Source organism: Electrona antarctica, assembly GCF_951216825.1.
Source record: "Electrona antarctica genome assembly, chromosome: 16".
NCBI classification, from domain to species: Eukaryota; Metazoa; Chordata; class Actinopteri; order Myctophiformes; family Myctophidae; genus Electrona; species Electrona antarctica.
In genome coordinates this window covers 14,043,345-14,057,987 of record NC_136797.1, presented here as the reverse complement: position 1 = coordinate 14,057,987, position 14,643 = coordinate 14,043,345, and the positions used below count along the sequence as shown (strand labels likewise).

Sequence of the window (14,643 nt, the reverse complement as noted above, 5' to 3'; positions counted from 1 at the left end):
TAGGGTGGGTGGCCATCTGCCTCGACCATGTCGGGGGAGAGAAAAATAGAGAGACAGAGGAAATACAGGCAAATACAAGTAGTATAGGCTAGTAGCAATAGAAATAATAAACGTAATAGTAATATAACAATGTCAGATAATATATAGTGGAATATGAATGTTAAGATAAAATACAGTGTAGTGGTGTAATATAACATGGTAGCAGTCCATGGTCATGCTGTGTAGTGGTGTAATATAATATGGTAGCAGTCCATGGTCATGCTGTGTAGTGGTGTAATATAATATGGTAGCAGTGCATGGTTGGGCTGTGAGGAGGCAGAGTCCATAGTCACTCTCTTGATAGGCTCTGTGAAGAGGGTTACAGCAAAACATCAAATGGAGACGGTGATGGTTCTAATTTTACCATTATGAGAATGTTTTTATTTTATATTTATAAAATGTATTTATATATTTATTTATAAGTGAATAATGTAAGTCTGTAAGTCTGAACCAGGACCTTAAATTAAAATATGTCCAGACTACCAGAAAAATGTAATGGAAAAACCCCAAAGAAATGATCCTAATAGTTATAGAAATATAGGACTGTCAGTTTAAGACAGTAAGAAACATTTTCAAAAACCTTAGGCCTAGATGTCAAATATAGTGCGCTATATTTGACATCTAAGATAGCACAATGGATAAACCTTTGAGAGAACTGTGAATGGAACCAAATTAATCTGTATACATTACCTTTCAGAAATGAGTGAAATACCCTTTAAATAAAATAGCCAATCCTAGAAAAACCCTTTGAACACAATCCAGGCGATAAAACCCCTTGGTAAAAGACCCTTAAAAAGTAATTGGAAGACGCAGGAATTTAGACCACAACGAATTATAAAGTTTAGGGGAATTTATATAAATTGATTCTCAGTGAAAAGTTGTTACAGATCGAGGCTCGACATAGGGTTGTTCCATGACTGAATCACATTATTCCACAGTTTTACAACTTAATATAATAGGGACAGAGACCAGGGGGTTAATCTGGCGACATAAATATCATAAGTGATAGGCCCTGAAATATTTGTTATGCATAACAGGATGGGGCCAACACAAACGGGGCTTCTTTATCCGAGTCCACTTTTGTGGCACTTGAAGCAGAGAGAGGTACTCACCCATCTCTTCCAAAACAAGTCAACGAGATATTGCACTTTTTCACCCATCAGCGTGTATCAGTGTAACAGTGTAACAGTTCAAGTGGCATGACTGAGGTACTGATGCTTTTCCATTTCTGATACATGGCAAAGGCCAGGTCTGGGTTGGTACCAGTGGGAGTGAGTGAATTCACAGTCATAACTTCTGCAGATCAGCTTCCACCAACATGGTGTTAGAAGGACGTGTTAGAAGGAGGTGGTATTAGAAGTTGGTGGAAGCTGATCTGCTGATCTACTTGCACCTGCCATATATACAGGGGACTTCAATTCCCAACACAAGGTTTGGGGTTACAGCCAAACATCATCAAATGAAGAGAGCCAATGGGCCTCTAGCACCAACAAATTACTGTTTGACCCAAAAGAGCCCCCAAGCTTCTTCTCTGTACGATGGAACACCCATACCAACCCAGACCTGGCCTTTGCCACGGGTCAGCAATGGAAATATATCAGCACCTCAGTAATGCCACAATGATGTCAGATCATATGAAGTGGTATAATAATGTTAAGATAAAATACAGTGTTGTGGTGTACTATGATATGGTAGCAGTGGACCATGGTCATGCTCTGTGAGGAGGCCTGGTCCACAGTCACACTCTTGATAGGCTCAGTGAAGGCTCTGTGAAGAAACCTGGTCCACGGTCACACTCTTGATAGGCAGCTGGGGGTCCATAATACAAGTCCATGGAACTGCAGAGTGTGAGACAAAAATAAGCACCAGGGAGTGGCTCCCCGGATGATGAGTTAGTGGCAGGCCTTACTGTACAGTGATTCTGTACAATGTTTATTTATTTGACAGGGACAATGCTCATTAATCAACATGTCCATCCATGTAAATGGGCCAGAGTTAGCCAAAAGCTAGTTTACATCTGTAGACTCTGAGCAGGCTCTTAAAAATGATAAAACTATCCATACAAAAACACATACAATAGTGTTAATAACAATCGCACTGATTGGAAATGAACCCACACAACCAAGGGGGGAGGAGAAAAGGGAGGGGGAGAAATAAAACATGTACATGTATATAGAGCAAAGGTCCGACAGAGATACTACCCAGAGCAAGCAATCTTACAGGCAAATACATAATGATATAGTTGTGAATACAATTATATATTATCTGACATCATTGATATACCATAACAAAAGGTTGTCATGGTAAAGTTTATTTGACACTTATGTAGTAAAGCAGACACGTTTGTCGTTAACCATACCCTGTACATGTCTTTCTTTTAATATTTATACATATATTTTCTAAATTTCACACGTCTTCTGCAGATCAGCTTCCACCACATAATGGAAGGAGGTGGTGTTAGAAGGAGGTGGTGTTAGAAGGAAATGGTAGAGGAGATGGTGGAAGCTGATCTGCAGAAGACACTACCGCTTTTACCTGCACGTGCTATCTATACAAGGGACTAGCATTCCCAACACAAGGATTAGGGTTACAGCTAAACTTCAAATGGAGACACTGATCCAATAAATACACTTTTTCATGAAAACATTAAACGTTAGTTTCCGTCTCACAGATGTTCACAGAGGTTCTTAGCTTACATATGATACTGGATGACTATTTCCAGGCAGGCACTCTGTTGCTGGCTCCATGAAGAGGCCTGGTCCACGTTCACACTCTTGAGGCAGCTGGGGGTCCATAGTAGAAGTCCATGGACCTGCAGAGTGGGAGACATAAAAAAAACTCTGGGGAGTGGCTCCCCGGACGATGAGTTAGTGGCAGGCCTTACTGGACCGTGAGTCTGTACAGTGTTAACAACCGCACTGAGGGAGAGGGGGGGGGGGGGGTTATGCAGGTTAAAAAAAAAACTTTAATAACCTCCTCCCTTTTCTGCATCATACCGATCAGTCCCCAAGACACATGTTCTTGCTCTACATGTAGAGCAAAGGACCGACAGAGATACTAGCCAGAGAAAGCAATTTTACAGGCAAATACATTACAATATAATTATATAATTGTGAATACAATACATATATATTATCTGACATTGATATAACATAACAAAAGGTTTTGATGATAACGTTTATTTGACACTTATGTAGTAAAACAGACACGTTCAATGTTAACCATACATGTATTTATTTTCATTTTTTTACATATATTTTCTAAATTTCACATGTCTTCTGCAGATCAGCTTCCACCACATAATGGAAGGAGGTGGTGTTAGGAGGTGGTGTTAGGAGGTGGTGTTAGAAGGAGGTGGTGTTAGAAGGAAATGGTAGAGGAGGTGGTGGAAGCTGATCTGCAGAAGACACACGAAAATGTGAATTCACTCACTACCGCTTTTACCTGCACGTGCTATCTATACAAGGGACTCTCAATCCCAACACAAGGATTATGGTTACAGCTAAACATCAAATGGAGAGACACTGATCCAATAAATAAACTTTTTCATGAAAACATTAAACGTTAGTTTCCGTCTCACAGATGAGGCCAAACCTGTCCACAGGTATTTACAGTGTGCTTGTCTTGCCCTGCACACAAATGACAAGCCCCTTTCCTCAGGTATCATCTGTGTGACTCTAGACATACAGTAGCACAATAGTATCTATGCATGGTTTCATTACATAGAAATTCCAACTGTTAGGTTCTTAGCTTACATATGATACTTGATGACTATTTCCAGGCAGGCAGGCACTTTGTTGCAGGCAGGCAGGCTTGCTCTGAAAAGACGTGGCAGTCAATGAGTTTTCACGTCTTCATTCGCGTTCACATTTACAAAGGCTCAAATTATGTAACTTAGATAGCATTTTACGTAGACACTAGACATACAATAGTACTATAATATCTACAGTATGCATAGTTTCATTATATAGACATTTCAATGGTTAGGTTCTTAGCTTACATGGGATACTTGATGCCCATTTCCAGGTAGGCAGGCAGGCACTCTGTTGCTGGCTCCATGAAGAGGCCTGGTCCACGGTCACACTCTTGAGGCAGCTGGGGGTCCATAATAGAAGTCCATGGACCTGCAGAGTGGGAGACATAAACTCCGGGGAGTGGCTCCCCGGACGATGAGTTAGTGGCAGGCCTTACTGGACCGTGAGTCTGTACAGTGTTCTGGAATAGATTTAATAACCACCCCTCCTTTTCTGTATCATACCAATCAGTCCCCACGACACTTTACATGTAGAGCAAAGGACCGACAGATACTGCCCAGAGAAAGCAATTTTACAGGCAACTACATTACAATATAATTATATAATTGTGAATACAATAATTATATATCTGACATCATTGATTAGTCCCCACAGGAATCAGCGATTCCGCTATCGTGGAATTTACCGCGAATTTCTCAACCATCTGCGGAATACTAGAACGTCCGTGGAATTGTCGGACGCGTCCCCGTTTTTTCCTCCCGGATTTTCAATTGGGAAAAACGGGGGCGCGTCGCGGAGCGTCCGAAAAACATGACAAAGTTACTCATTACTACCAGTAGGTACCAGTAGGCTAGGTAGTAATAAGTAGGTACTATAATAAGCATTTATGGTGAGGTGTCTGAGGAGTGCAGGACACTTTCTTCACAGTGCTGGGGGACTATAGTTAGTGTGGCACATAAGAATCTGTGTCCTGACAATGAGAATGCTAAAACAGAAAATAATAAATATTACACCCACATTAGGTATCCTCTTAACAGTAGTTACTGTGGGCAGGGTTTGAATGACAATAACCTTTGCAACCAAAACCAAATACCATTGTGGAACCACCTACCTAAATTCTTAAAAATGGTCTGTACAGGGGGAAAAAAATAAATAGATTAAAATAAGTCTCTCTATTCGAAGGTAAAAGTCTATGTTTCGGTAGTGACAAATTTGGGGAGAGGAAAGATATTCCAATACATTATTAAAATACAATATGATAATTGACTGTGCCTTTACTACAATATGATAATTGACTGTACCTTTACTAAATATGTGTCCCTTAGATCTGGTGCAACATGAATATGGTCAAAGTTTTTCCAAAATAGCATACAAATTTCACACAATTTCCAACTCTGAATTTGAACCAATTCGGTAGAATGGCCCATATATGTATAGTTTCATTATATAGATATATACTGTTACGTTCTTAGCTTACGCATGTTTTATGATAACTACCTTTTATGTGTGTGATGTATTGCCATGCTTTTTGTTCTTGATTAATGTAAGTCGCTCTGGATTAAGAGTGTCTGCTAAATGCCTAAATTGTAAATTGCAAGATACTGCACTTGACTGAGGTACTGGCGCATTTCCATTGCTGACACATTGCAAAGGCCAGGTCTGGGTTGGTATGGGTGTTCCATTGTGCAGAGTGGAAGCTTATTTTGGGTCAAACAACGGTAGTGTGTTGGCGTGTCACTCCATTTGATGATGTTTGGCTGTAACCCCAATCCTTGTATTGGGAATTGAAGTCCCCCTTTATAGAAGCCAGGCATATTTATTTGAGACATGCTTGTGAAGAGTCTGTCTGTGCTATTAACTCATTTTGGATTAAAAAAAAAAAAAATCAGTTTTTCTCCTCTGGTGAAAAGTTGGAGGCTGCGCGATGGCAGTCCCACAGTCAAATCTGGTCACATTTACTCTTCTGTAAATCAGCTTCCACCAACATGGAAGGAGGTGGTGTTAGAAGGACGTGTCAGAAAGAGGTGGTATTAGAAGAAGGTGGTATTAGAAGAAGTTGGTGGAAGCTCATCTGCAGAAGACATGATAATGTGAATTCATTCACCCCTGCTGGTATTTGCATCTGCCATATATACAGGGGACTTCAATTCCCAACACAAGGATTGGGGTTACAACCTAACATCATCAGACACAGAGCCAATGGGCCTCTAGCACCAACACACTACTGTTGTTTGACCCAAAAGAGCCCCCAAGCTTCTTACAGTATAGTATCCATACAGTATAGCGAGCCAAATAAATATCAAACAGCCCAGGGTTTCCCGTCTGCTTTCATTTCCAGCCGCCCGTAAAACAGCCTTCGGTTTTAGCGCTCCATTTACTTGGAATCAATTACAATGGACTTCAATAATGGACTCCATGATGTCATTGCATGGGGCAATTTAGAAACTTGCAAGCTAATCTTGTTTTCATTTGTTACCGTTTTAAATAAGATGACAGTATTGTTTTCACACCGTTCTATGCTTGCTCAGGGAGTCTTACTGGTTTCATACTTTGGCAATTTAAAAATAGCAGATCTACAAGCTCACAAAGTGTATCATCACGACACATTGTGAGCTTGTAGATATGCAGTTTTCAAAAGAATTGTATGCAGTTGTACTCACTGTTTTCTGTCTGCGCAGTGGGTCGTTGGTGCTCAGTGGGTCTTTGATGCTCAGTCTGTCTGTCTGTCTGTCTGCACAGGAGTAGCAAATATATTATTTATGCCCCAAAATCTATAAATCTCACACTATTAAAGGCAACCGGCAGTTCTACGCACCACACAGGGTGCCCTTTTCACTTGAGCACCTGCCTCTCAAAATGTCTGTGCACGCCACTGATTTTATGAGATAATGAATACAACACCCTGCAAAGCTAGTGTGTGTGTGTGTGTGTGTGTGTGTGTGTGTGTGTGTGTGTGTGTGTGTGTGTGTGTGTGTGTGTGTGTGTGTGTGTGTGTGTGTGTGTAAAATATAACAACTCTACTTCAATGTAGCTACACAGTATAATATATAAAATGTTAGTCAGGCAAGATAAGATAATAAAGTGACAAGTTTATAATTAGCTCTCCTATGAAAGGGCAGGTCGGACCGTGCACACCAACTATACCGAAATTATATTGGGGAAATATAACTCATGCAACAACATGCAGTGGAGGTAAACATACACACCAATAAAAACCCAAAGGTCCTACGGCGCAGTCCCAACAACAGAGGAAAGCCGTGTGCAGCAGGGCGGACCCGGCCTTGAACAAGGTTACACTGTAACAGATTAGAGAAAACAATTACAACATGCCAGTAGAAAACAACTCAAATGTCTACAGTAACTGCCTACACAAACTAAATGGATAACTCAAATAAACATAAACAAAATAAAAGACTGGTCCCCTCAACCCATTTAGACCATGGGGCCGCATTGGTGTCGCCTTATAGCTTTTAACCACTTTAACCATTATTTTAAACTTTAACTGTTGAAAAATAGCAGATCTACAAACTCCACGCTACGAGCTTGTAGATCTGCTACTTTTGAAAAATCTTGAAAATGTGCACAAATCTTTGAATATATATTCTTTCACAGTGAACATTTTTAACTCAAATATATGGTTCTGGGTAGCCGCAATTTGCAACTCTAGATTTTTTTATAATGGGATGAATTTAGAGTTGCAATACCCTCCATTGACTCCCCACTCATCATTTTGCGTTTGCGATCTGCTTGTCTTAAACGACGTTAAACTCACCAACATTGCAGCTGTAGTCCAAGCTTGAATTATTCTCTTTCAATCTGCCGAGCTTGTTTTTCATAAAAATCCCCCGTAGACATGTTATGAGCTACTTTCTGTCAAGAAGTTCTGTGCAAGTGATTCTTTTTCTAAGTGCTGGAGTTTGGAAGCGCTCGTCGTAAGTCACTGAACGTCCCTGCATGCATCTGTTTCGCATTTGCACATAATGCAGGAGGCAGCAGCGCGACCCCTTAATACAAACGAGCGCTTCCAAACTCCAACATTTCTTCTTCTTGACAGAAAGTAGCTCATAACATGTCTACGGGGGGATTTTTATGAAAAACAAGCTCGGCAGATTGAAAGAGAATAATTCAAGCTTGGACTACAGCTGCAATGTTGGTGAGTTTAACGTCGTTTAAGACAAGCAGATCGCAAACGCAAAATGATGAGTGGGGAGTCAATGGAGGGTATTGCAACTCTAGATTCATCCCATTATAACAAAATCTAGAGTTGCAAATTGCGGCTACAACAGCACCACAGCTACAAGAAAAGACAGTGATATTACAAATCTAAAACTGCATTTAAATACACAGACACATAGAATGTAGAACATATGTATGCCTTTTACCAGTATCCCCACGTCTCTATCGACACAGCAGCAGAGCACTTAATTTGTGGTAAACTCATTTGAAGACTGAAACAAATAAATACATTTGAATAAGGTCAAATAAAACATTAATATTGTTGACACAGCCTAAAGTGCTAAAACAACCAAAAGCCAGTAGCAGCATTAGCTGCAACAAACATTTTGGCCTACCATGCTTGGTGAACAGTGAACACCATTCTGTGTCAGAGTCAAAATGGCTGCTTCTTCTTCTTCTTCTTTTTGTTTTACGGCAGTTGGCATCCAGTTTTTGGTGCATTACTGCCACCTTGTGACCCAAATCTTGGATCAGCCAACAACCAGACATCACCTCAGACATCAGCAACATTATGAAAATTACACAAATATAATTGTCCGGGTGAAAATCACTCGTGGTTAGTGTTCTATAGGGTTAACAAAACTTTGTATTGAAGGATTGGGTTAATAAAGGAATTCTTACATTGGGCCCCTTATGAAAAGAATACTCTCTTAAATCGGTTGATGATCTACCGGTAGTTACAGAATTCGGCCTTCCCAGATCTACATTCTGGCAATATTTGTAATTGAGGCATTGTCAAAGAATCATAGCCTACTTGACAAAGACCGTGAGGTCGAAACGTCAGGTTTTTTCTGCCTGCATGTCGCTGAATAAAAGTTTGGAGCATCTTAAAGTGAGTTGTGAGCCCGTGCTTCTTTACGATCTGTACGATTACCATGTCAGTCTGCAGGTCACACTATTGTGCATTTTGTGTACGTTTTTAACAGATTTTAGGTTAATTTTCTTTCATTTACTTTCAAATGTTCTCCGCTTATTGTAGTCCCGTGATTCCAGAAATAATTCCTTTGTTTCAGTATTGGTCAGGGGATATCTTAGTATAATCTGATCGACATTAGGAATTGACTTTAAAGAAACATGTTTTTTCATAAATAAATATTGGTTAATTTTCCTAATTTTCTAGCCCACAAAAATGTTGGACCGCGTTTCTGTTTTTTATGTTTGTTTGTTTCTGAACAAATATCAAATAATTTCCCTACCTTTCTAGCCCACAAAAAAATCATCATCATTGTCACGTAGGTCACATGGTCTTCAACTTCACAATAAAAGCTGTAGTCTAGTCGACAGGCAGGCAGGCAGGCAGGCAGGCAGGCAGGCAGGCAGGCAGACAGACAGACAGACAGACAGACAGACAGACAGACAGACAGACAGACAGACAGACAGACAGACAGATAGATAGATAGATAGATAGACAGATAGATAAAGCAGTACCTGGACAATATACGTATCAGTCAGTACAATGGCCTACCCCAGGCCTAATTAAATAAATGTACAGGTGAATATCAAATAAAATGTTGTACAAAGTTAGTAAGGAGTTCATTTTCATCAAACTATATTGTATTGTGTTAAGTGTGATCCTATTGTGTGGCCTGTAAATCTAAGGGGCAAGGGCAGCGGTGGCTCAGGTGTAGAGTGGCTGGATGGTAACCGCAAGGTTGCCAGTTCAAACCCGGGCTCCCCCAGAGTTAGTGTCAAAGTGTCCTTGAGCAAGACTCTGAAGTCTGAAGCCCTATTTGCTCCTGATGTGCTGGTTGGTGTCTTGCATGGTTTCCGCCACCATCGTTGTGTGAATGTAATGGACAATCTATGTAAATTAAGGCGCTATATGAATTCACCATTTACCATTTTACACTTTAAATGCTGTACTTCAGTGTTCTGGAAACAAACATTAACACAAAACGTACACCTGTGATCTGTAATGGGAAGTCTGAGGACATGGACATCAAGCTTACATTTCTAAACCTAGTATATGCTGTACCTAGTAGCTACTCCAACAACCAGTGTCCGATAACAAGATATATGGATGCTGTGCATAGAGCCTATTACTGGATGACAATGCCTTTGACTGTCCCTCCCGTTCCCCTGCTAAATCCAAAATGGCCACCTATGGTACTACTTTGCCTGTTCGTAAAAAGTATCTGTACAGTATGTAGGGCCTTATAGCCTTATTATTAGTGGTTCACTCTAATTCATTTAGGGTTAGGCTCTGGCTCTACCTCACTCAGGTACTCTGTTGAAGGACCGTTGACAATGTATATGTATGCATTTTTATTTTCACTCTTGTTTGCACAAGTGAGTAGTAAGTAAATTCTTTCACATATCCATTAATATATTGGATATAGCATATTCATTATGCTCATCAACAGCCTACTGACTGACTGTTTAATATCCAGTCATTGCATCAGACCCAGTGCAGTGATCTGGTACGGGAATGAAATGAGCACTGTCCACTGTGCCCAGTGTTCCTCTTGGTGTAGGCTAGGTCAATCCCCTGGCCTCATGTAGGCAGAGTGTGGAACTGTGGATGTCAAAGACATGCCAATGACTAAAGTGAAGAAAGTATCCATGATTAGAATATGATTGAACATTTGTGTAATATTTCGATGTGAAAACATGTCAGAAGGAGTGGTATTCGTTGTGTGTACACGTCTGTAATCCATGTAACTCGAGGTATGTTTGCCCAACCGACTTCAAATTCGACACATGCGTTCCACGCCCTCACAGGGAGTGCAGTGCCCAGTGTCGAGTTGACTGTCGATCATCGGCAGAAGGGAAAGAGAATGAGCGTCGAGTAATGTTTTTACTTAAGTAAAAGTAGAGTTTTTTGTAATCGTGCCAGGGATCAGGCACTCCCCATAGGCGAACCATTTTGTGAAATTAAGCTTAAAAGAACAATTAAAAACAATAGTTTGTCGTTGAAAACCATGAAAAACGACATGTTTTTCATGGTTTTCGACAATAAAACAAAATGATGAAAATCATGCAAAACGACATACTATTAAAAAAAACATGAAAAACAACATGCTATAGTTTGTCGTCGAAAACCATGGGACATACTTTTATGAAAAAGGCCAATTTGGTGTGGACCCCATAAGGGTCCATTTTTGTGTGAGGCCAAGTGTGAGCTAATTATCAGCCATGCAAACACCCCTTGAATGAATGGAGAAAGGGGACTTCCCTTGAGGATGCTACGGTTACAGATGGCTGACTTCACGCTTCAAACAACCGTCACCTTCTCACCCTTCCTTCATGCACTCGAACACTCTCACCCAACTCTTCCTCGTGCACAGCATGATTCTGGCTATAGCGTAAACCGTTTTGTTTGGACTGCATTGCCATGTTGAGATTTAATTTAATACGATGTGGTTCTTGGATTTCTAAATACCGCATGTCATGTGCTTCAAAATGCGCAATGACCACCATTTATTATTTTTTTAAACGGTGCCATACCGTATAGGCAATCTATGGGAGAAGCAATATGGTAACCATGGCAATACTGTTGACATTCTGTCACTCTCTCTCTCTTTACCTTGAAGCGGAAAATTACCTTGAACCCGCAAGGTGTGTGTGTGTGTGTGTGTGTGTGTGTGTGTGTGTGTGTGTGTGTGTGTGTGTGTGTGTGTGTGTGTGTGTGTACTTAAGTACTGTATGAGGTATTTTTTACTTTACTGGAGTATTTTGAATTCAGTACAATTTCTGAACTTTTACTTGTACTCCACTAGACCTCCGAGGCAAATATTTTACATTTTTATCCCACTATTTTATAACCCATTTTTGTCATGCAGTTTCAATTGTCTAGTGTAATCCTGGGTGCTACACTCCCCCTGGGGAGAGCAACGGACTGACCTCGTGTTTCCTTCAATGCATGAGAAGTGCAAGCCGCTTCTTTTCACCTGACAGGGGGAGTTTCCCCGGCCGGACGTAGCGCATGGAAGGAACACGTTATTCAGACCAGTTCCTTTCCCCTCCATACCGCCAGGGGAAGGACGTTCAGAGACCAGTTCAGAGACCAGGATTACTGCATGTTTTTTGTGAGGAGGTTACATACCCTAGGCCGGGGATTATTAATTAATTTGGATTATTATTACAAAACATACATTATACCCACTTCAGCCCTATACATTTCGGCCATTTCAAAATTGCCGATCTACAAGCTCGCAATGCTTGTGATCTGCTATTATCAAATATTTTCTATAGTACATTTTATACATTTGAACTTTTACTTTTCTACATTGCAGTATTAATACTTTTACTTAAAGGGGCATTCCACCCTCAACATTTTACTATGTCATTAATATACCTTAGAGCTGTTCCCCCATTCTGTGGTTCCTAGAACTGGAGGTCTGGTGTGTTTCACCATGTTAATGATTTTTTTCATAATTACAGTTCTAGGAAACACAGAATGGGGGAACCTTTTTATTATTTCCACACAACAGCTCTAAGGTATATTAATGACATAGTAAACTGTTGAAAATGGGTGGTTTTCCCCTTTAAGTGCTTTTTACACCACAGTACATGTCACAGGGAGTGGCAGTGTTTTATAATGTGATATGGTGGGTAAGGGTTGGTAAAAAGTACCCTACAGTATCCCAGTACATCTGTAGCTTATCGTCTAGTGACTAGTCAGTGGTTCCTAAACCTTTCAGGTCGAGACCCAAAAGAGACGTTTGCCCGGGACTCAAACTAGTGAAAATAGCAGATCTACAAGCTCACAAAACACAGCGCAAAGCAAAGCAACGCCTTCTGTGCTTGTATAGATCTAGTTTCACTAGTTCACAAGATTCACGGCTATGTTAATTATTTCTTATTTCTTAATTTTTATCATTATTGCATTTATGGAATTTCTTAGATGTTTGTTTTTCATTTTATAAAATTATTTAACTTTTTATAATAATGATAATAATAATAATAATAATAATAAAAATAAATAGTGTGTATACTGTATTTTGTAGGAAAAGAAAGGGGGATTTTTACTCGAGTCGTGACCCATAAAAATGGGTCCCGACCCACTGTTTGGGAACCAGTGGTCTAGCGGTATCTAGGGCCCTTCAGTGGAGGAAGTGTCACGGACTGGAAACTCTTCTGGACTCTGGTCAACACGAAGCTTCAACAGCATGAATAATGCATGACGGGCCGCTCGCAAGGATACAGCCCTGCCTGTGTTGTTGCACACACACAGCTGAGAAGACACACACACACACACACACACACACACACACACACACACACACACACACACACACACACACACACACACACACACACACACACACACACACACACACACACACACACACACACACACAGCTGAGAAGAGAGATCCTTGAGGACAGGAAGGACTCGGCTCCACAGAGAGCAAAGAAAGACCGAAAACTATTGGTTTTATTAATTGACTGCATGCACCCCTTTGGGCAAACGGCGGAGATATAGTTGATCTAGCCGAAGGCTATTTTTCTTTGCTGATGATATTTAGTGTACAGCGAAATCGAAATCAGGTGAGGGGCTCGTATAGAGACCTGACTCGGGTCAACTAAGTGTCTGTCTCTGTCTGTCTGTCTGTCTAATTTGTATATGGGCAGTCAGTCACAAACAAACGCACAAAAAACACTGAGATAGAGAACATAGGAGACAGCTACAAAAAGATGGAAAAGACACCAGCGAGAAAGTGAGCTGTTAGATGCAAGAAGACAGATGCGGGTGGAGAAGAGAGATGAAGATGGATAGACAGTAGAGAGGCCAAGATGGAGAGTGAGAGAGAGAGAGAGGGGGGGAGGGGGGTAGAAATGGGGACAGGTTGTATTAAAAGAGAAAGATGAAAACCAAGAGCGAGGCACTGGGGGTGGGGGGGGGGATGTAAAAACACCGAAGGCAGAGCCAGGCAGTTTGGCCATCTGTCCCCCTGAGCTGACAGCTTGACACATTCCGAGTGCAGCGAACGCAGATCAAATCCGCCAACCCACCCCTCTCGGATATGCAAGTCATTATAACAGGCCGCATAATTAGAGAGCTGGTGGAAAGCAGAGCGGTGCCCACAGTCGGTGTCATCAGGAACAGCATAGTCGAACTGAGATCAATGTTTTCGCTCTATGAATTTAATCCATTCAAACCGGGAAAAGCATCCGTCTCATTTTAGATTTTAGCTATATTTTAACCACTTTGTTTGACCATTATTTTATACTTTGGCTATTCAAAAATAGACGTACAAGTGCATGTAGATCTGCTAATTTCGGAAAAAATTGGCGCAAATCTTTGAATGTAAATTTCGAAGCAATTTTTAACTCAAATCATTGCTTCTCGGGGTCCCTGGAACTAAATATTTTGAGATGGGGGATGGCGGCCAAATACATAGAATTTTAGGTGGTCCTCGACATGAAAAGGTGTTACATTGCAGCATACATTTTCCAGAAAACTGTTGGGACTCAGCCTCAGGTCTTAATGGGTTAATGAGCCTAATGTTGACACGATGGCCTCATTGCCGAAGATCTGTTGTCTCGTCGGGAAGGGGATCAAGTCTTTGTCTGTATATAAGACATGAAACATATGTACATGTCCAGGTCAAGACGGCATGCATAAATGCACGCAGCTACAGTTGGAGGCCATCGATATTGTCCTTTTC

At 40.9% G+C, this 14,643-nt stretch overlaps 1 long non-coding RNA gene across 1 annotated transcript; it reads right to left on the bottom strand.

Annotated features, from left to right (window-relative positions):
- Positions 1-889: 889 nt before the first annotated feature.
- On the bottom strand, positions 890-8,241 carry LOC306939242. The gene is made up of 7 exons (XR_013791860.1): positions 8,177-8,241; positions 7,001-7,090; positions 6,455-6,525; positions 4,040-4,163; positions 3,795-3,857; positions 2,736-2,879; positions 890-1,877 (listed from the first exon to the last, which is right to left on the bottom strand). It is a non-coding gene; the product is annotated as an uncharacterized lncRNA (long non-coding RNA).
- Between the last annotated feature and the right edge of the window lie 6,402 nt (positions 8,242-14,643).